Source organism: Macaca mulatta, chromosome 2 (genome assembly GCF_049350105.2).
Source record: "Macaca mulatta isolate MMU2019108-1 chromosome 2, T2T-MMU8v2.0, whole genome shotgun sequence".
Classification (NCBI taxonomy): Eukaryota; Metazoa; Chordata; class Mammalia; order Primates; family Cercopithecidae; genus Macaca; species Macaca mulatta.
The window spans coordinates 127,981,089-128,005,070 of record NC_133407.1 but is presented as its reverse complement, the minus strand read 5'-3'; the positions used below and the strand labels follow the sequence as shown (position 1 = coordinate 128,005,070).

General features: G+C 41.2%; 1 protein-coding gene across 1 annotated transcript in view; it reads left to right on the top strand.

The window, feature by feature from the left end:
* The first annotated feature begins 371 nt into the window (after positions 1–371).
* The window catches only part of PRICKLE2 (prickle planar cell polarity protein 2), a 352,914-nt gene continuing 329,303 nt past the window's right edge, over positions 372–23,982 (top strand). The window contains exon 1 of the mRNA XM_015130445.3: positions 372–452. The gene's annotated coding sequence lies outside the window, so the exon portion shown is untranslated. The remainder of the gene's footprint in view (positions 453–23,982) is intronic.

The following is a 23,982-nucleotide window of genomic DNA, read 5'->3' as shown; positions in this document are numbered from 1 at the left end:
CAGTCCAGCGATGCTCGCTTCTTGCGGACTCCAGGGAACTGAAGGGTCTTGCTTTTGTTTCTTAGAAACCCGTGACCAAGGTGTCTGGGGGAGACAAAGCCCCAGCCGTGGCCATTTCTAGGTGGTGTGGTGCCCACGCCGGAGGCAGCCTGCCTGGGTCCGCGCACCCTTCCCCAGGCAGACGGGAGACCACCCCTGGGGCACTGGCAGCGCCCCGCCCCGTGCCCCCATACAGAAGAGGAACAGTTGACTCAAATCACAGGAGGTGGGGTGGGAGGGGCAGGCCATCCTGCCTGGGACACGAGTGGGGCTGTGGAGGGAGCCCCCGTGGTGGAGACATGCGTGTGTTTTCTTTTTGTTTTGAAGTTGACCGGACTGGGGCGGATAGAGCGAGGCCAGCCATGTAACGCCTGTGGTGACCAGTGCCCTGGGTTCGCCTTGCATAAATGGAGGTAGGAAGCCTTAAATGCACAACACTACAGCAAGAAAAAATATGCAATATGTAATATATATATATATATATTCCCCCCGCGCCTTAAATCTCACTTGTAAGTCACATGGAAAGAATGCAAAGGCTGTTTCTTTAAGAGCGGAGCTACATCTGCTACAAATATTGGAGGTGGAAGTGGTGGCCAGACACTGGGGGATGCAGGAGAGCCGGGCTCAGGCTGCGTTTCCCTGATGTGAAAACTGTGGATCCCTAGCACTGGCACTATGTGTCTAGGTAACTCACTCCAAAACAATTCACCCTGGGCATGACAGTGTTGCCAAGTGCCACAGTGCTGTGTGTGTAGGATTCCCTGGACTAGCTGGTGTTTTCCAATTGTGTTTTTAATTCAGCGCCTGTAACTCTGGGTCCCAACCACAGACCCATTGCTGCCCGCCTGCGCCGTGTCAACCCTCTTCGGTGGCCAGATGTTTCTTATTAAATGTGCTTTGAGTGTTGACTTCCAGGCAGCCCCAGCTTGGATTGGAATGATTATGTTTGGGAGACAAGGGAGCTGGGTGCCCTCCCAATGCATCTGGCTGCTGGGGCTCTGGTTGGGAAAAGTTGGGGTGCAGGCTTACAAGCTGTCAGTTTGCTGATTTCAAGCAAGAGGTGAATCCTCCCTGGCGTCTTCATGAAAAGGAAAAACTGGTGACAGGAGAAAATTGTGCAATATCATAACACATTCTCTCTTGGATTAGTGCATCTTTCCCCCTTTCTCCACCACTCAAGCTGCTTATGAAGAGGGCTTTTTCTGGATGCTAGGCAGAAAAGCCTGCTTTGATTCCACACCCCCACCCCATTAGTGCATCTCTACTTTTCCCCATTTGTAATGTGTGCTGGGCACCCAGTTACAAGAAAACTCCCAACCAGCTCCTTCAGAAATTAAATGCTTTTGTTCCTGCTTCAGATGGGTCTGGCAGCCTCTTTGCCTTTGTTTCAGGGCACTGAGCGCAACCCTTATGGCTCCCGAGCATTTAATAACTTCTGTGTCAGAGTCAAGGCAGACGACCTTATAAATATGTAATTGGCAGACATAGACATTCATCAGTGGTACCGATGTGGTAGCCCAAATCGGTGTGCTGTAGGCCAGACCCTTGTGTGTCCCAAATATGAATATGGGTGAAAAAATGAGAATAGGTGTAGAGGTCTTATTTTGTTAAACCAAATCCAGCATAACAAAACTACTGAGTGCTTCCTTTTTGATTCGTCTTGTGCTCTAATGGGGGTGGGAGAGGCAGAGTAATGAACAGCAGAGTAAGTGATTTCCAACTTTCCTTTCCTCACCTACTCTGCAGCCCTTGGGTCAACTTCTGAACAGGGGCTTTGTGGGGCAGTGGCGCAGGGTGGGTGTGTAGCCTGACTTCTCTCCTTCACTGTGTGATCCCTGATCACCTGTCTGTCACTACTTTCCCTAGTTCCCAGTTTGCCTACTGTTAAGTGGGCATAATAATGGCATTTAATGCAGAGCGTGATTGTAGGGATTAAATAGATCTGAAAAACACAAGCTTTGTCCAGTCCCAGGCATATCATAAATACTTGCTAATTTTGTTCATGATTTTTAGCATCCCTTCAACCACTGCTCAGGAGGAGACATAACTAGTGTATCTGGGGATGCTAGGGGTCCAGGGCCACTCTAGACCTTCATGATCACAGCTTTTTGAAGAATTTTAAGCTGTTTTAATCTGGCTGATTTTGCAAAGGGAAAACAAGTGTTTTGTTTTCAGCCCAATTATGGAACTATTCTTTTGGAAAGAGACCCTTTCAACAGGCTTTGACAGATTTTCATGCTGAAGCAATTGCCCTACCCCAGCAGAAAGACCACTTCGGCTTCATGAATAGGGTTTTTATGGCACTTCCACCCATTGCTGGAAAAGAAGCGGCTCCTTGCTCTTACCCCCTCCTTTTCCTATTGGCATACTTTTGGGTGACCTTTTGGAGAAGAGAGATAACTATTTCTGGGTTACACAGCACGGTCTTCTTTTTGGCAGTTTGAAACCCACTTTACAGCCCTCTCACTGGGGCAAGCATGAGCCCCTTGGAGAGAGAGTTGGGCCTGGGTAGGAAGAAAAGGTAGGCCTGACACAGAGGCCGAATGCTGCCTTTGATCTGACTCAGGGAGAATGGAACTGTCCTCACCCCAAATGCCAAAGAACCCTAAGATGATCACTTGTTTCCTTTGTTCACTGCATCATCCCCTTCACAGGTCTCTCTGCTTCCACCCTGGTCCCCTTCCAGTACTTTGTCCACACAGCAGGCATCTCTTAAAAACAGGATAGAATTGTGTTACTGCCTCCCGGCATGACGGCACTAAAATTCTAAGGAGGAAGGGTGTTGTAAACAAACTTTGCTTCCCTCTGATATGGTGGAGCTTTGAAGTCCAGACAGAGCAGGGCTGGCATTTGCAATGGCTTCAGCAAGCTGTGTGACCTTGGGCAAATGACTTAGGTTCCCTGAGTTCCATTTTCCTCACCTGTCAAATTGGCAGCTCTCTAAGGAACAAATATTTGAGGGCTTGCTCTGCACCTGATACTCTGGTGACACAGCAAAGAACAAAACAATATTCCTGCCCTTATTCCACTAATCACATTTTAGATAAAGTAGTGAGGAAAGGATTCTCTGAGAAGGTGACATCTGAACAGAGACCTAAATGAAGCAAGGGAAGAGGATCGTGCTCATTCGCACCTGACGCAGGTACTAACAACATCATCATCTCATGGGAGATTGTTAGAAATGCAAAGTCTCTGGCCCGCCCCAGACCTCCTCAATCCAAACCTGAGCTTGAACAAGATCCCTGGCTGCTGCTTGTATGCATTAAAGATTGAGAAGCACTGAGTTAAAACACCCAGCATTGTGTATGGCAAATTGCTTTTCCTACGTCGAGGCTTCCTCAGTGCCAGGAAAGATGCCCACGGTCCTGTTGAAGTCATGTATATTTTATGGGGATTTTCCTGAGTGATCATACACTCTTTCCATTTTTGTTGTCACCCACACCTTTAGGTAGCAAATGTGGGTTTTTTTTTTTTTTTTTTTTTTTTTAGAATTTCTAAAAAGAACAAAAACAGAAAAACAAAAACCTCCAAGACAGGTATTTATGGGTCTTAGAGTACAAAGGTCTCACAATTGTCAGCAGGACCTCTCTCCTCCACCTGATGGAAGGCAGCTGGGGAGCAAAGGTGGCTATTGCAGGGTGCTCCCCGCAGATGACCTATCCTGGAAGAAACATCACTCCGGGGTGGCCTAGGGGAGACTCTGCTGGGCTGGGCGGCTGAGGGAATTTTCATTAAGGAAGATTAGGGCATCTTCATGGACTGCAGCCAGAACAAAATCATTAATAACTAAGCACTTAGCTTACCCTGCTACAGGATAGCTTTCTGAGTGGGGGTTAATTGGCCTTGCTTGTTTGCAACCAGTTTGAACAGGGAGAGAAAAATAGCCATTTTTACAGTGAAGATTTGCTTATCTACATGCCAAGAACTGATGAATAATAATAGTAATAATTACGGTAATACCAAAACAGCATCAGCAATAAGAACGAGTGCTTGCTTTGTCCGGGATCGTGCTTCCGTGTTTTACATACATTTTAATTTCATCCTCACTAAATCCTATAAAAATAGATGTGATTATTTTCCTGGTAAGAAAACTGAGGCTGAGGGTTGTTAAGTAACTTAACCCAAGGTCACCTGGCTAGGGAGAATGCTGCTGGGATTTGGCTCCAAAACCAAATTTGGCTTATTTTCTTGTGATTCTTGTTACTTGTTCTAAAGTAGTGCTCACAAACTGAAAGCCCTTGAGTCAAATCCAGCTTGCAGATAGGTTTTGTTTGATCCATACAACATATTAAATAAGGAGGCCTTTTCTAACATAAGCCCAGGTTTCTGGCTTCTGTTGAAAAATCCAAAGATCAGGTAACATCAGGAATACTTTCCTGCATTTCTGACAGTGTCTGACAGGAGCTGAGGAGTTGCCCTTTAGATGGGCGTGACCGCAGCTCACCATACTCTCCAGCAATCTAGTTGAGTTCAGGGAACTCTTCAAATATTTAGGTTACCTGTCAGGGATTGGAAGTGATTGAAGCTTGCAAATCCTGAATGAGCAATCTCATCTCCCCCAAAGAGAAAGTAAGCTTTCTCTATCAGCTACCATTTTAAAGCTTGACAATGCCAGGAAAGTGTTTTACATCTTTTCTACCTTATCATTCATGACAGCCCTAGAAGGTAAGTGCAGTTATTTACATCCATTTTAATGGGTAAGGAAACTGAGTCTCAGAGGAGTTAAGTAATTTGCCTATGGTTACACAGCCAACTGCTTAATGGGATTGTGTCCCCATCTGACTTCAAAAGTCTGTGTTCTGGGCCAGGACTTCTCAAACTTGCATACAAATTACTGGGGGCTCTTGTTCGAAATTCAGATTCTGATTCTATAGATTTGAGGTGGGGCCTGAGATTTTCCATTTCTACCAAGCTTTAAGATGATGCCGTGAAGCTGGTTGGGGGACCAACACTTCGAATAGCAAAGGTTTAGTTTAGATTGGCATCAGTAAAATACAGCCTGCTGGCCAAGTGTGACCCTTTTCCTGTTTTGTATGGCTCATGAGTTACATTTTTAGATGGTTGGGGAAAAAAATCAAAAGAATATTTCACAACATATGAAAATTACATGAAATTCAGATTTTGGCACCCAGAAAAAAGTGTTATCTGAATAAAGTCATACTCATTTACTTACATCTTATGTATGGCTCAAATATGTAGGTTACCTGTCAGGGACTGGAAGTGATTGGAGCTTGCAAATCCTGAATGAACAGGTTTTTGTGCTACAGTGGCAGACTTGAGTAGCTGCAGCTGAGATTGTATGGCCCAGAAAACCTAAAATATTTAGTATCTGGATCTTTATAGAAAATATTTGCTGACCCCTGGTCTATACCACTATCTAGGGCAACATGCAAATAGCTTATTTTAGTTTAGAATAAAGGGATCTGAGAATCTTTTGGAATCAGGGCTAGAGGAAACACCCCCTCCAACCTAGATGAGAATGGTGGTAAAATCAAAGGCAACCAAAGAGCTAGGGAACAGACCAAAGCATTTTCTAAAGGGCATGTGGAGATGAGGCTTGCAAGACAAGATCAATGAACCTCCAGTGGATTCTAAGCCCCTTGTAATCCCTTTAACGTTTCAGCTTTACTGATAAATGTAGATTCAACTTGAGCATTAAAAGACGGACTTTCCTAACAAGCCTCCTGGAGTCCCACTTTCATGGGCAACTGACACGGAATGCCCAGTGCAGGGAGAGTGTTGTGAGATCGTTATAATTATGCAGAGCTGTTTGTTTCCAGATAACGGCTGCCTTTCCAGCCGGGATGCTTTGGCCGGGATGCAGTTGCTCCAGAGGCAGCGCTTGCTGGGCTAGGCAAGACTGTGCCTTGAAAAGTCTCCCTCCTTAGTTGCCTGGGCGATTGTGTTGATTGATGACTGAGGCAGCAATTCGGGGTGATGCCGGCCTGGTTTCCTTTAATGGATTGTAATTTGGCTAAGAAATGGGTTCCCACTGATTATTTTGCTTGGAGAGGAAAAACACTCTGCCTCAGTCACTAACATGCCAAAAAATGGGAAAACAAGGAGAGGCGTTTTGGGGGGTGGGGGTGGGGGAAAGCGTAGATTGAGTTATGCCTAACACCAAGGCAGGGAAAGATACTTAGCTGATAAGAAGGTTGCAGGCTGGCTCACTTAATGTCATTGGCATTTAATAATACACCTGATAGAAGTTGAAATACCTTACAGGGTTTTTTTCTCTGCAGGAACTATATCAGTTTATGCCAGTATATCTGTATTATTACCTGTTTTTGGAAATAGACATAACTATTTTAAAGATATTAAACTATCTCACACGTTTGCACATATGAAAAATACATATCATAGAGGGGAAACCCCTTCTTTTTCATACCTTCTAGACCAGGGGTTGGCAAGCTGCAGCCTGTGGGACAAAATTAGCCTGCTACCTGTTTGGTATGGCCTACTAGCTAAGAATGGTTTTCACATTTTTAAATCGCTGAAAAAAAAATCAAAAGAAGAGTAACATTTTTGTAGCATGTAAAAATGATACAAAATTTCAATTTCAGAGTCCATAAATAAACTTTCATTGGAACACTGCCGTGCCTGTTCATCTAGTAACATCTGAGGCTGCTTTTGCAGTAGCAGAGTAGTTGAGACGGCCCTTATGGCCTGCAAAACTGAAAGTATTTACTATCTGGCTCTATACAGAATCAGTTTGCTCACCCCTAAGCTACAGATATATGTTGTTTATAGTCTGGTATTTATTTCCTTAGGTTCATTCAGATTATTTATTAATATTGCTTTAACAGAAAATACACATCCTACATGTTATCTTTTATAGCTTACTTTTTTTCATACTTAGAAATACTTTCTGGACATTTTTCCATGTCAGTATATAAAAGCCAAAAGCATCTAATATATTTATTAGTTTTCAGAATCCATTGTATGGATTATGATTAAGTCAAAATTTCTCCCTTCATGACCACTCTGTTTTCCATTGTTCCCAATTATATATCATATAATGATAGCTTTTCTCATGCTACAGCATGCCTGTGTAGTTTTACCCAATTTTAGGTTTCTGTGGTATAATTGGAATTACTAGGTGAGAGGAGGTAACATTTAAAATTTTAAGTGCTCTTGCCAAATTGTCCTCCAAAAAGATGGTGCCAATTTGCACCCCCATTCTTTTAAAAATTTGAGTACATTTATGTGCTCTTTGGGCTGAAACTTTGAAACATCTCAACTTGTATGGCAACCTGGTAATTAATCCTTGTTTAATCACCCTGAGTGACAATTTGTGCCTGATGACTACTGAGAAAATACAGAGCATTGATGTCAATCGTCTTTTGTTCAAAATAAATTTTATTTGTTTTTAACCATGAAAGCGATACCCACATTCTGTTGAAAGGTTGTCATTCCTCCTGATGCCTCTGTAGTTTAAGGTTGTTGGGATGAGGGAGAGCCTAATAAATTTGTTATTTTGTGGTCTCTTGGTTCAAAAAACTCAAAGGTCACCCTTTAACCATGTGATTAATGAGTACCCCAGAGGGATTTCCCTATGGAGAGAGGAAGCATTCCCTAATGGGAATGACTTCCAGATCTTGAGCTTTTTGAGATCAAAGGGATTGAACCTGCCTGTGTATGGGAGAGTCATAGGGGTATGATCTCTGCGGGAAATGTATATTTCTAGCCAGTGTCACAGAAACTTCTATGAAGCTTGTAAGGGTTTATATGAAAGGATTATAGCTGAGTGGTTAAAGGGACTGGCTTTGAAGACATTGTTGGAATTGTAGATTTGGCTTTGTCTCTTACTAGCTGAATAGCCTTGGGCAAGTGACTTAATATTTTTGAGCCTTGATTTTTCTCATCAGAAAAATGGGGATACTACTACTTGTCTCATGAGGTTGTGGTGGGGGAATGCATGTAGTGTGCCTCCCACTTTTCATGACCTGTAACCTGGGGTTGATATATGTTTGTGGTTTCAAGAGGGTTTAATAAAGACAGGGCGCATGTGGAGGAAGAATATCTGGGTTCAAGGTCCTGGAAATTGTAGGTTATGTAATTGATAACAAGTTACTTCCCCACTGTATTAGTCCATTTTTACACTGCTAATAAAGACATACACCACACTAGGCAATTGACAAAAGAAAGAAGTTTAATGGACTTACAGTTCTGTGTGACTGGGAAAGCCTCATAATCATGGCAGAAGGTGAAAGTCACATCTCACATGGTGGCAGACAAGAGAAGAGAGCTTGTGCAGGGAAACTTCCCTTTTTAAACCATCCGATCTTGTGAGACTTATTCACTATTATGAGAACAGAGGTGGCTTACGCCTGTAATCCCAGCACTTTGGGAGGCTGAGGCAAGTATATCACGAGGTCAGGAGTTCGAGACCAGCCTGACCAACATGGTGGAACCCCGTTTCTACTAAGAATACAAAAATGAGCCAGGCATGGTGGCCCACACCTGTAATCCCAGCTACTCAGAAGGCTGAGGCAGGAGAACAGCTTGAACCCAGGAGGTGGAGGTTGCAGTGAGCTGAGATCGTGCCATTGCACTCCAGCCTGGGCAACAGAGTAAGACTCCATCTCAAAAAAATAATAATAATGATGATAATAATAAAGAGAACAGCATGGGAAAGACCTGCCACCATGATTCAATTACCTCCCGCTGAGTCCCTTCCACAATACATGGGAATTCAAGATGGGATTTGGGTGGGGACACAGCCAAACCATATCATTCCACCCCAACCCCTCCCAAATCTCATGTCCTCACGTTTCAGAACCAATCATGCCTTCCCAACAGTTCTCCAAAGTCTTAATTCATTTCAGTATTAACTAAAAAGTCCACAGTCCAAAGTCTCATCCAAGACAAGGCAAATCCCTTCCACCTATGAACCTGTAGAATCAAAAGCAGGTTAGTTACTTCCTAGATACAATGGGGGTACAGGCATTGGGTAAATACAGCCATTCCAAATGGGAGAAATTGGCCAAAAACAAAGGGGCTGTAGGCCCCATGCAAGTCCCAAATCCAGTAGGGCAGTAAAATTTTAAAGCTTCCAAATGGTCTCCTTTAACTTTATGTCCCGCATCCGGATCATGCTGATGCAAGATGTAGGCTCCCATGGCCTTGGGCAGCTCCACCCCTGTAGCTTTGCAGGGTATAGCCCCGCTCCTGGCTGCTTTCACAGACTAGTGTTCAGTGTCTACACCTTTTCCAGGTGCACAGTGCAAGCTATCAGTGGATCTACCATTCTGGGGTCTGGAGAAAGGTGGGCCTCTTCTCACAATTCCAGTAGGCAGTGCCCCAGCAGGGACTCTATGTGGGGGCTCCAACCCCACATTTTCTTTTTGCATTGCCCCAGCAGGGGTTCTCCATGAGAGCCCTGTCCCTGAAGCAAACTTCTGCCCTGGCATCCAGGTATTTCCATTACATCCTCTGAAATCTAGGCGGAGGTTCCCAAACCTCAGTTCTTGACTTCTGTGCGCCCTCAGGCTCAACACTACATGAAAGCTGCCAAGGCTTGGGGCTTCCACCCTTTGAAGCCACAGCCCAGGCTATACCTTAGCCCCTTTTAGTCATGGCTGGAGCGGCTGGGACGAAGGGCACCAAGTTCCTAGACTGCACACAATATGGAAACTCTGGGCCCAGCCCGCAAACCCATTTTTTCCTCCAAAACCTCCTGACCTGTAATGGGAGGGGCTGCTGCAAAGGTCTCTGGAGACATTTTCCCCTTCGTCTTGGTGATTAACATTCAGCTCCTTCTTACTTACGCAAATTTCTGCAGCCGGCTTGAATTTCCCCTCAGAAAATGGGATTTTCTTTTTTAGTGCATTGTCAGGCTGCAAATTTTCCTTTTATGCTCCATTTCCCTTTTGAAACGGAATGCCTTTAATAGCACCCAAGTCGCCTCTTGAATGTTTTGCTACTTAGAAATTTCTTCTTCCAGATACCCTCAATCATCTCTCTCAAGTTGAAAGTTCCACAGATCTCTAGGGCAGAGGCAAAATGCCTTCAGTCTCTTTGCTAAAACATAACAAGAGTCACCTTTGCTCCAGTTTCCAACAAGTTCCTCATTTCCATCTGAGACCACCTCAGCCTGGACCTTATTGTCCATATCGCTGTCAGCATTTTAGGCAAAGTCATTCAACAAATTGCTGACTTTCCCACATTTTCCTGTCTTCCTCCTAACTGTTCCAACCTCTGCCTGTTACCAAGTTCCAAAGTTGCTTCCACATTTTCAGGTATCTTTTCAGCAGTGTCCCACTGTACTGGTACCAATTTACTGCATTAGTCTGTTTTCATACTGCTGATATAGACATACCCAAGAGTGGGCAATTTTTTGTTGTTTTTTGACTGAGTTGTGCTCTATCACCCAGGCTGGAGTGCAGTGGTGTGATCTTGGCTCACTGCAGCCTCTGCCTCCTGGGTTCAAGTGATTCTCCTGCCTCAGTCTCCCAAGTAGCTGGGATTACAGGTGTATGCCACCATGCCCAGCTAATTTTTGTATTTTTAGTAGAGATGGGGTTTCACCATGTTGGCCAGGCTGGTGTCAAACTCCTGACCTCAAGTGATCCACCTGCCTTGGCCTCCCAAAGTGCTGGGATTACAGATGTGAGCCACTGCACCAGGACCGAGACTGGGCAAGTTACAAAAGAAAGAGGTTTAATGGACTTATAGTTCCACATGACTGGGGAAGACTCACAATCATGGCAGAAGGTAAAAGTCATGTCTTACATGGCAGCAGACAAGAGAAGAGAGCTTGTGCAGGGAAACTTCCCTTTTTAAACCATCAGATCTCATGAGACTTATTCATTATCATCCGAACAGCATGGGAAGGACCTGCCCGCATGATTTAATGACCTTCCACTAGAGCCCTCCCACAACATGTGGGAATTCACGATGAGATTTGGTTGGAACAAAGCCAAACCGTATCACCCATCATGAGTAAAAGCCTTTCATTTGGTGAACGGGAGTGATGATTCTTGTCTCATGGACTAAACTTAGAAGAAATAGAATGGAGGGCTTCCTTGTATAGGACTTTAGGTTCCAAAGGAATGAGACTTCTGATGGAATAATAGATTCATATTACATGTTACACACTCACTTTGGGTGAAATGGAGTTTGATAGAATTGGACCCTACAACCTCACAATCGTTTTGCCTAAGTGAATTATGCATATGATATTTATAAAAACAGTTTGCATACTATAACAGAAAGATAACTTTCAAACTCTGCCCCTGGGGTCAGTACATAAAAACGGGCCTTTCTTAGACCCTGCAACCCACCAACTGGACAATGGAAATTCATGTCCGTGATGAAAACATGTCATCAAGGCAATACTTAATCAGTTTCCCCCAGCCTGCTTAATAAGTATGAATTGTTTTTGGCTCCTGTTGTGCCACATTAAACATTTCCATTTACATGATCACAAGTCCCTAAGTAGAAGCTCCCTCTTCTGAAGCATGAGAAACATGGATATTTATATAAAATTTGAACCTGGGATCTCTGGAAATTCCTGAGATTAGATCTGGCCTATAGGTATATTTTGTTAGCATTGCACAGGATTTAAATTTTAAACCAGTTGCTAACATTTAAGATATTGTGTAAAAATTCAGATTTGGGCTTTCTCTGGAAAGATGACAATATCTGGCAAAACTAGTCTAATATTCTTTTCCTTTAAGATGAAACATGTTCAACTTTTTCACAGTTTCCACCATTCCCTATTGTCTTACACCTGGCCTGCCTTGCTGATTTACATTACTGGTTGGCCACTACAGACATCAGATTTTGTGACTACTGATTTGAAAGAAACCAGTGAGTGAGTGTCATGACTGGAAGGATGAAATGAATGGTGGGGTGGCATAAAGTCACTACCTGGCAGGGGCAGCTGCCCTAAGCAAGTCCTCTTAGCAGCTAAGCCCTCCCTTTCTGGGAGATGCAGTAGAGGAGGAGCAGACACTATTGAGGGCCTGCTGTGTGCTTGGTTTCTTTCAGGAATCACTTCATTTCCTACTCAAAACAGTTTCCTGAGGCATGTCTTTTATCTTCCACTTTTTAAATATGGGGCTGCAGGGAGGTTAGGTAGCATGCACTCATTCACATTGGTCAATAAGTAATGGAATCAGGATTTGAAGTCAGATCTTCGAGGCTGCAGATTACAAGCTCTTGAATCCAGAGAGTGTTTAGCTCTGGCATTTGATTCTTCTGGTCTAAATATAAACCTGTACCTTGGGGAAAACAGTTTTATATTCTCTATGGCCTGGGGATGAGATCTGACTAGTGTCTAAAATAGAACAAAATGTCTGAAGAACCCTGGACTAGTTGGTTTATTTGGGGCAAGATTCTTAAAAGGGAAACTCCTTCAAATTAGAGGTTGTGGGGTTGAGCTTACTGGGGTGTCCGAAAGGTGCCACCTTGAGAAAAATGGAATCGAGTGCAATGTGACTTCCCGTTCCTTAGGAGGCCACTTGCAGTTTTCTAATCAGATCTGACTACATTAAATTGGGCTCCATTCAGCTTGTTAAAAACTTTGGTGTAAATTGGGCTGCCTGGGAGAGCTTGTGTGGGGGGAGGGCAGCTTTAAAAATGCCATTTGCATAATGATTCCTGGAGGAAAACTCTACAAAAGGGATCAGTCAAGGGAGGGAATGTACAGTACCTCCTTTCAGCAGCCAACTATACGTCAACAAGCCTAAAAATAAACAAGATGTTTGTTATCCAGCCTTTGAACCTAGGCTTTTGAGTATATGTAGCGACCTTTGGTGTCACATTGGCAAAACAGACACAAGCACATTTGACTGGTGGAAGGCATTTAATGAGCGCATTATTTGATTTTATGTTTGGTACACTACTTGGTGATGCAGAAACTGCTTTCACAATTCTTAAAAACTGGCTCATTATATGTACCTCTAACACCCAGAGTGGGTTCTCCTACTTTGAGTGCTGAGGAATGAGGCCTCCAGGGGACTTATTAAAAGAATGCAGGTGTTTGCTTTCTTCAACAACGCTATGAAATTACCCCGATAATATAATTTCCCAAAGTCTTTTGTTCCACAATCAGGGACCCAGGGATACTCCCTGTTATTTGCATCCTTGGTGACTCGGCCTTTGAAACTCCTCCAGCAACTTACTGAGTTGTTTGGAAATCACAATGACAAGTTCCTCTCATCTTTATGAAGCCAAAAGTTTGGAGACAATAGATAACTGAGGAGTGTTCTTCATTTTTGGGTGCATGTTTGTCGCCACAGAGAAGGACACATTACATATGTTTTCCTGGGTTCTGGGAGGTGGAACTTTTTTTTTTCTGTTTTTGGTAAAATTTTGGTGGTAACAGCATTTTTTTTTTCCTGCAAGACTTCCATGTATTTTTAAATTGTTTTTGAGCTTTGAGTTGGTAGGAGGTGCTCCTTACAACCTTTGATTTGCAAACATTTATTCCTTGGTTTAACCCATCCTTGGTTTAACCCATTATGACCGCCATCACTCAACTGACTCGCCACAAACTGGGTAAATACTTACCATACTTACCTTTCTTTAATTATCTTTTTTTTAAAATCTTTTTTATTAACCTTTCTTAAATGTAGGCATAGCTTCCATTTTATTTCAATGTTTAATATTAGAAGTATTTTGGGTCTTTATTTAAAAGTTTGGGTTTTTTCCCCCCAAAAAATTCAACTTTTCTTTTAGATTCAAGGGGTATATGTGCAGATTTGTTACATGGATATATTGCATGATGCTGAAGTTTGGGGTACGCATGATCCCATCATCCCGGTAGTGGGCATGGTACCCAATAGGTAGTTTTTCAGCTCTTGCCCTCCTTTTTCTCCTCTACCCTCTAGTAGTCCTCAGGGTCTCCTTGATAAAAACTTTTTTAAGGCAGGTTTGTTTCTTATTCTAAATTAATTTTGATCAAATTGTTGGATGATAAATATGCAGTTTAGACAGGAAAATGCAGCAAAGTCAAGTGATTTATGAAAAAAACAAGCACAACTTTGTAATCCAATCACCAGTACACTTAGCACTAGTCTGTGATTTCCTTCTAGTCTGTTTTTCTGGAGACTAGAAGTCCAAAATCAAGGTGTCATCAGGGTTGGTTCCCTCTGGAGGCTCTGAGGGAGACGGTTCTGTGCCTCTCTCCGAGCCTCCAGTGGCTGCTGGCAATCCTTGGTGTTCTTGGCTTGTCGATGCATCACTTCTGTGTCTGCCTCCATCATCACATGCCATTCTGCCTGTGTATTCGGTTTCCCTTCCCTTCTCTTATAAGGACCTATCATTGGATTTAGGCCTACCCTAGCCCAGGATGATCTCATCTTAAGATTCTTAATTACATCTGCAAAGATCCTTTTTCCAAATAAGGTCACATTTAGAGGTAGACATATCTTTTGAGATATGAGATATTAATCCACCGTAATAGTTTTCATAATAAAGCATATGCAGTTTTATATTATTTTTTAAAACTTGTTATACTTTAAGTTCTGGGATACATGTATAGAATGTGCAGGTTTGTTACCTAGGTATACATGTGCTATGATGGTTTGCTGCACCCATCAACCTTTCATTTAGGTTTGAAGCCCCGCATGCATTAGGTATTTGTGTTCTAAATGTGTTATTTGTAAAACCACTGTGGCAAGAAAGGGCTGACCTTGACTTTGGGGCAACTTTATGAGAAATATGCTGTACTTGACTTTTCGAGGCACAGTTGGATGCTTGCAACAGGAAAGGTTTGTACTGGTTGGTGCAAAAGTAATTACAGCTTTTTGCCATTAAAAGTAATGGCAAAAGCCACAGTTACTTTTTTACCAACCAAATACATGCTACTAATAGTGGATGGAATTCTGTGATGGAATTTGCTGTCTGTATTGATGAGTTCAGCTCCCTGAATCAGTTGACCCTTGGGTCACCCTACAAAGTCCATCCATCTTCTTTTAGCTTTTGCTGGGCCTTGCCAGGGGAGTGTAAAGGAAATGAACTAATAGTGTGTGGACAGTTATTTGTGGGAAGAGCTTTTGACCCTGGGGCCTTTTAATTATTGTCTATGTTATATAATTCATTTTCAAAGGAAAAAATAGGCATCCTTAGAAAAGGAAATTCCTAGCAATTTTAGGAATGGGTCCCAACTCCACAAAATCCTGCCAGAGATTGCTGTCTCTACCCCTTTATTCTCTGTCAACAAAACAAGAAAAAATATGTTAATTGTACTACCCTACTCTCTGATTTCTTTTAGATACAATGTGAAAGGATCCACATTAGCAGAGTAAATTATCTGAAACAAAATAAAAATAACTTCTGAGTTTATTATCATCATATTGACTAAACATTAAACATTTACAATGTGCCAGGAATATTATATTCTAAGTAATTATTAAAACTGTTTATGAGATGGACACCAATATTCACATTGTTCTCATGAGGAAGGGGATGTTGCAAATTTAAGTGACAGGCATACCTCAGAGATGTTGAGGGTTTGGTTTCAAACCACTGCAGTAAAGGCAATGTTGCAATAAAGCGAGTCACACACATATTTTGGTTTTCCAGTATGGATAAAATTTATGTTTACACTATGCTGTAGTCTATTAAGTGTGCAATAGCATTATGTCTTAAAAAAACAATGTGCATACCTTAATTTAAAAATATGGCTCGATGCAGTGACTCATGCCTGTAATCCCAGCATTTTGGGAGGCTGAGGCAGGAGGATTACTTGAGCTCAGGAGTTTGAGACCAGCCTGGAAACATGGCAAAACCCCATCTCTACAAAAATACACACACACACACACGCACACACACACACACGAAATTAGCCAGGCGTGGTGGCATGCACCTGTAGTCCCAGCTAGTGGGGAGGCTGAGATGGGAAAATCACTGGAGCCTGGGCGGAGGTTGCAGTGAGCCAAGATGGCACCACCCCACTCTAGCCTGGGTAACCAAGTGAGACCCTATCTCCAACAAATAAAATAAAATAAAAATGTTATTGCTAAAAATGTTAATGATCATTTGTACCTTCAGCAGATTGTAACCTTTTTGCTGGTGGAGGGTCTTGCTTGGGTATTGGTGGCTGCTGACTGATCTGTGTGGTAGTTGCTGAAGGTTGGGGTAGCTGTGACAATTTCTAAAAATAAGACAACAATGAAGTTTGCCACATCAGTTGACTCTTCCTTTTGCAACAGTTTTCTCTGTAGCATGCAATGCTGTTTGATAGCATTTAACCTACAGAATTTCTTTCAAAACTAGAGTCAGTCATCTCTAACGGTGCTGCTGCTTTATCAACGGCATTTATGTAATATTCTAAATCCTTTGTTGTCAGTGCAACAATGTTCACAACATCTTCACAAACAGTACATTCCATCTCAAGAAACCACTTTTGTTTTTCTTATCTATAATAAGCAAATCCTCATCCATCAAGTTTGATGAGATTGCAGCAAATCAGTCACATCTTTAGGTTCCCCTTCTAATTCTATTTCTCTTGGTATTTCTACCACATCTGCAGTTCCTTCCTCCACTGAAGTTTTGAACCCTTCAAAGTCATCTGTGGTTTCTTCCAAATTCCTGCTGATGTTGATATTGACCTTCTCCCATGAATCACAAATGTTCTTAATGGCATCTAGAATGGTGAATCTTTTCCAGAGGATTTTTAATTCACCTTGCCCAGATCCTTCAGAAGAATCACTATAGTAGCTGTAGTCTTACGAGATATAGTTCTTAAGTAATAGACTTGAAAGTCAAAATGACTCCTTGATCCATGGGCTGCAGAATGCATGCTGTGTTAACAGGCATGGAAACACATTCATCTCCTTGTACATCTTCATCAGAGCTCTTGGGTGACCAGGTGCATTGTCAATGGGCAGTAATATTTTGAAAGGAATCTTTTTTCTGAGCAATTGTTCTCAACAGTGGGCTTAAAATACTCAGTCAACCATGCTGTAAACAGATGTGCTGTCGTTCAGGCTTTGTTGTTCTATTTATAGAGCACAGGTAGAATAGCATTCTTAAGAGCCCTAAGATTTTTGGAATGGTCAGTGAGAGTTGGACTCAAAGTCATCAGCTGCATTAGCCCCTAACAAGAGAGTCAGCTGGTCCTTTGAAGCTTTGAAGTCAGGCATTGATGTCTCCTCTCCAGTTAGGAAAGTCTTAGATGGCATCTTCTTCCAATAGAAGGCTGTTTCATTTACATTGAAAATCTGTTGTTTTGTGTAGCCACCTTCATCAATGATCATAGCTAGACCTTCTGGATAACTCGCTGCAGCTTCTCCATCAGGATTTGCTGCTTCACCTTACACTTTTATGTTATAGAGATGGCTTCTTTCTGTAAGCCTCGTGAAGCAACCTCTGCTAGCTTCAAACTTTTCTTCTGCAGCTCTTTCACCTCTCTTAGCCTTCACAGATTTGAAGAGAGTTGGGGCCTTGCCCTGGATTAGGCTTTGGCTTAAAGGAATGTTGTGGCTGGTTTGCTCTTCTATCCAGACCACTCAACGCTTTCTCTATATCAGCCATAAAGCCGTTTGGCTTTCTCATCATTTGTGTGTTGCCTGGAGTAGCATTTTAAATTTCTTTTAAGGACTTTTCCGTTGCATTCAAAACTTAGCTCTTTGGCATAAGAGGCCTACTTTTGGTCTATCACGACTTTTGACATTCCTTCCTCACTAAGCTTAATCATTTCTAGCTTTTAATTTAAAGTAAGAGAAGTGCAATCTTCCTTTCACTTGAACACATGGAGGCCACTGGAGGGTTTTTAATTGGCTTAATTTTTATCTTGTTGTGTCTCAGGGAATAGGGAGGCCTGAGGAGATGGGAGCGAGATGGGGAATGGCTGGTCTGTGGAGCAGTCAAAACACACACATTTACTAATTATATTTGCCATCTTATATGGGCAGAGTTTGTGGCTCCCCAAAACAACTACAATAGTAACATCGAAGATTACTGGTCACAAATCACCATAACAGATATAATGTTAATGAAAAGGTCTGAAAGAGTTCAAGAATTAACAAAATGTGACACAGAGACATGAAGTGAACACATCCTGTTGGAAAAACAGCACTGATAGACTTACTTGACAAAGGGTTGCCCCATAACCTTCAATTTGTGAAAAATGCAGTATTTGCAAAGTGCATCAAGGAAAGTGTGATAAGCTGTGGCATGCCTGTACTTCCCTGTGTCATCTTGGTCACACAGCTAGTTGGTGTTGAAACTAACATTAGATCTTAGGACTCTGACCACAGACTTCAAGCTCATGTAATACACCTGGGTCTGGATGGGTAGTATAGACCCGAAATCAGTGGTTTTTTTAACACTTTATTATACACTAGAAGCACTTGGAGGGTTTCTCTCCATCTTCAGAGTTTCCCATTTATTAATTCTTAGTTGGGGCTTAGAATTTGCATTTCCATAAGTTCCCAGGTGTTACTGCTGGTCCAGGACCACAGTTTGAGAACCACTGGTCCAAACCCGAGCCCAGCCCTCCAAGACTTAACAGTCACATCAGAGAGACCAAATAAACAGATAAACATATATGGCTTAAATGATTAAATGACTGTTCAGTTCAGCAGTCCACAAGCTTTCTTATCACAAAGTCGTTTAGATTACAGTTAAACAATAGGTGCGTGTTGAAGGCTAGGAGTTTGGGTTGGAAGGAGAGTTAGTTTGTTTGTCTTGAGCTTTAGTATGTTCTTCACCTCCTCTTCTTCACTATTACTTAGAGACTATGGAGTTTAATAAATGATCTTTAGGATCTTTCATCAGATGGAAAATATAATAGAACCAGCAAAGGTATATGAAAATGACTAAAGATTTATGAGAGATTAATTGTAAAATACAGGGTGAGCCTACAGAAATCAAAATAGTATGATACTGCATCAGGAATAGAGAGATCCCTGTAACAGCCTACAGCATCTTCAAAACTAGATCCAAATCATTATAGGACAATGGTAGATGAGATAGATGATGTTTAAAAGCCCTGGGGAGATGGAAATATAATAATAGACACAGGGGAATCCTAAAAGGGGGAGGGCTGGATGGGGGAGGATTGAAGAAATATCTGTTGGGTATAATGTTCACTATTCAGGTGACGGGCACCTTAGAAGCCCAAACCTCACCGTTGTGCAATATATGCATGTAACAGACCTGCATGTGTACCTCCTAAACCTATTAAAAAAAAAAAAAGCCCTGGGGAAAAGGTACAATAAATGGTTGAAGAAATTAAGAGATGAATCAAAAACTTAAATAAAAAAATTGAAACTGTATTATGGATGAATGCCTTTACAAATTTAGTAAGTAAAAGGCATGTCTAAATTTAGATATTTTCTCTTACTTTTTCTTCCCCTTACTCCCTATCCTCTGACCACACTGGCCACCTTGCTGTGCCCCAGACAGAATATGTGTAGAATGATGAACTCTGTTTTCTGTGAATGACGGCATCTCTTTTCCTAGAAATTATTTGTTTTTAAAGCGGGGTCTTGCTATGTTGCCCAGATTGGTCTTGAACTCCTGGGCTCAAGCAGTCCTCCCACCTCAGCTGCTCAAAGTGCTGGGATTACAGGCGTGAGCCACCTCGCCTGGCCTTTTCCTGGAAATTATTAAAATAGTAAGCATACTCTCATGTTTTGGTTGAGCTTGTTTCACTTCTGTCAAGAAGATTAAAAGACCTCTTAAGTTTCCTTAGGATTTGGAATTGCCCTTGGGTGTAAACAAGATTGACAGCTGTGATAGTGTAACCCCAAAGAAGACAGGAAAATAACTATAAAACAACAACATCTACAACATCAAAAAATCACTTCTATATCTAGAGACCTGGGCATTTGGACACTCAGAGGTACATTTCTGTTTTTCATGTTACAATGACATGAGAGTGGTACTACTGGCATGTGGTGGGCTGGGTAGTGATAGTAAACATTCTATAATCTGAGACAGAGCCACCAAATAAAAGTAGTCCTGCCTAAATGCCAATGGCAACCTCCCATTCATGGAGATGCATCAGACACTCTTGCCAGCAGCAAATCCCTTTGGGAAGTGCACAGTACACTTCTGGTAGTGGAAACCTACTTAACTTCTGTAGACCTCAGTTTTCCTCATCCATAAATTGAGGGAAATAGACTGTAGAATCAGGAAAGGCCCCATCATCATTAGTACATAGTGATAGTATTGCTGGGCTTTATTGTTGAGATAGCCAACCAAGAAGAAATTCAAGAGAACAGAACTTCTTTACTCAACTCCCTCGATTTCCTGGAGAAACCAGAAAATCTCTGTTCCCTTTGTAAAACATGCAGTTAGTAGGTCCTTCTCCAAAGCTCTCCCTCTTTTGATCCCTCTAGTTGTGTTGTAGAGCTATATATTTACCAAGGGTGAGTTGTGTTTGTTTTTAAATAGGTATATGCTGTTATACCTGCTGTTGTAATTATGTAAGTTATCTTTGTAAACCCATGAAATATGAATGTGAAAAGAAAGAATTGTTGTTTCTCTGGAAACTCAGCTGAATGCTTGGAAATGTCCCAAAAATGTATGCTAAACAAACAGTTGAATTAGATTTTGAGAAAAACAACTATGAAAGATTAGGGATGAGGCAGAAATTATAAAAGGACCTAGATTTAAAGAGAAAAAAAACAAAACAGTGCCTTTAAGTTCTGACACTGCTCTTTTACGAGCAATCTTTTAGACTTGGAAATTGAAGAGAATGCATCATATGTGTGTCTTATGCATGAAATGTAAGGTACTCTAATCTGTAAACTCATGGGCGAAAGCTCTTCCCCCACTATAAAATGAATGTATGGTGATATATCTCAGGAAATACATTTAAAATTTAGCATATATATGTATTTTGTGAGTCTTTAATGTGACAGATCTGCTAGTTGTCGCCACATTTGTTGTTTATTTCTTCCTTAGAAATATAACCTTCAAATTATTGTCTGGCACATAACCCGAGAATTAAGACAATATTTCCCAGCCCTCATTGCTCCTAGGGGTTGCCGTTTGACTAGGTTCTAGTCAAAGGAATATAAATGTGAGTGGTATGTACAACTTCTGGGAAGTGCTCTTCGACGGAAACCATGCACCTTTCTTTCCCTGCTTCCTGCCCACAAGAACGTGGATGTGATCATTGGAAGCCCTGTGTTGAGGAAAGCAGAAAAAGATAGGCAGTGCCTGGGTCTCTGATGACCACAGAGGTACCATAATAGCCCTAAACTGCATAACTCCAGACTGTATTTACATGGGAGGGAAGTTAATTTCTATCTTGTATAAGCTGCTATTATTTTCAGTTTTCAATTGTTCACAGCTGAATTTCATCCTAAGTGGATTTTTTTAATTAACTTACTGAATACAGATGTTGCTTATATTAGATAAGAAGCTCTATCATACCAGGTACTGCCCAAGGGTCGAGAATTAATTTTGACTACTTCAAAAGATTTGCTAGAACAGTCATTTCTAACAATAGGATACACACTATGTTCTCAATGGTTGAAAATCCAAAATCATTCTTTTCATTTTCAGAGCACTTGCTAAGGGCAAGTGTGCTATTGCAGAATATACTGTTTTGAAGCAGGATGACTTCATTTGAAAAACTTTGACTTTTCATAAGCTACTAGATATAACAGATATTAAAAGGAAGAATTTTTTTCATACTCAACTTCTCCGTAAATTTGTGTCATTATCTATCGAGGAATAACCTGGAACATTTCAAGAATGTCACCATGTGATGCTGATTTCACCATCTGAGAAAGCACATATGCTGTTTTGGAATGCATTTAGAACTGCTTATTTTAGGATTAAAGGGTATAGAATGAAGGAATATGATTAATCCCTTTGATAGCCCCTATCATTTTACCGGCAGACTAAGCAGAGAGATTGAGTTCACATTACATCTGTGGAGAAGTATGCCACAGTGCTACTGTATGTGAGCGTGGGTGAGGGCTGAAACCCTATAGCCTTTGTACAAACACAAAAGGGCATGTGCCTTTTTAACCTCTTTAATTAAATCATCATCATCCAAAAAATTTTCTTGCTAGAAAGTCGATCTTGTTGGTTGTGTCCCAGGATAGTTTTGTGTGAAAGTCTTTAAGCTGGAATTATCTTTCTGATGGTTATTACTGACAGCTTTCTCTGATTATCTGAAGAGTGTTAAACTGGTAATAAAAAATGTCTGAGAGAAGTTCGGATGACATTTTGGGGTCAAGTTTTCACAAGTAAGAAGAACACACTGGGAAACTGATTTATAAGAAGTTTAGAGGGAATTGATTCATTCAAGAAAATTTGTTTGCCTACTATGGCCTCATATGCCATGAAATACTGTAATATGGATATCATAAATTTATATATCTAAAGTTAGATGGTCTTTCTTGACACGTATATGTAGTATATATATGTACATATATATCATATATACATATAATATACACTTATGCATACATCTAATATACATTTATGTATACATATAATATACACTACTTATGCCAGTATAAATATATATGTATGTATGTATGCATATATGTATTAATACATATGCTTTGTTTTTTAAACACAAATGGTGGTACAACCAAATAACTACCCCTCTTTTTGATCTTTAACAATAGATCTTGGAGAGATTTCAATATCAGTATACATAAGTTTTTTTTTTCTTTTTGAGACAGAGTCTGCCTCTGTTGCCCAGGCTGGAGTACAGTGGCACAACCTTGGCTCACTGCAACCTTTGCCTCCAGGGTTCAAGCAATTCTTGTGTCTCAGCCTCCAGACTAGCTGGGATTACAGGCATGCACCACCATGTCTGGCTAATTTTTGTATTTTTTGTAAAGACGGAGTTTCACCATGTTAGCCAGGCTGGTCTCAAACTCCTGGCCTCAAGTGATCTGCCTGCCTTGGCCTCCCAATGTATTGGGATTACAGGTGTGAGCCACCACACCTGGCCAACATAACTGTTCTTAATTAAAAATTTAAAACATCCATATAATATCCCTTTATGTAGCTTTATTATAATTTATTTTTACTGGTTCTCCACTGATGAACATTTAAGATGCTTTAAGGTTTCTGGTGATCACAAATGGGGCTTCAGTATACATTCTTGTCGGTACATCATCATTGCCTCTATGTGTGAAAATATCTGTAGGATAAATTCCTAGAAGTAGAATTATGGAATCAAAGGGTATATGCATTTTAATTAGGTGAATATTGCTAAATAGAAAAAAAATTGGTTTTCAAAAATGTATAGACCTATCAATTTGGATTACAGTACATGACTGGCTAATTTAAAATGACTGAGCACTTAACTTCAACTAACTTTTTGGAATCTCATTTTGAAATGTTTGTTTTTCTTTTTTTTTTTTATTGTGGTGAAATTTACATAACTGGAACACTATTTTTTTCATTACTTTCATTTGCCAACTTCACGTTCTTGTAAAACCACTAAATTGGATTTCATCCCTTGTACTTAAGATAGAAACTATTAAATAATTTTATCCTGATAGAGTCTCTATGGAAATAAGACCTAGCATCCTTATCATAGATAGGGACCAATATGCTGTCAATATGTAGCTCTTGATAATGCCATCAGCTATTGAATTTTGGTGTTAGCAGACTGTGAATCTGTGTTCAGTGTGAGTTTGTGTTCTGCCACAAGGTCAGGTGGAATGAGGCAGAAGGCTGGGTGTTAAGGATTTAGGTAGTGGTCTGTTTTGCCCCCTCATTTTCTCAACCATCATTGGGTCTTGATTTACACATCTGTAAAAGTCAAGGGGTTAAGTGCATTAGGGAATAAGACTCTTCTCCGTCACTTTTTCCATCACAACCTCTAGAAATGTTTCTTTAAATTAAACCTTGAACCCAGTTTGGAAATCACAGGATAACTGTGCCTGGAAGTATTTGGTTCTCTCCACTCCCACCACAACACTGCTGTAGTCCAAACCTCCACTACTTCTTGCCTAAACAATTGCCCTCACCTCCTAAATAGTTCTCTCCACTTCTGCCTTT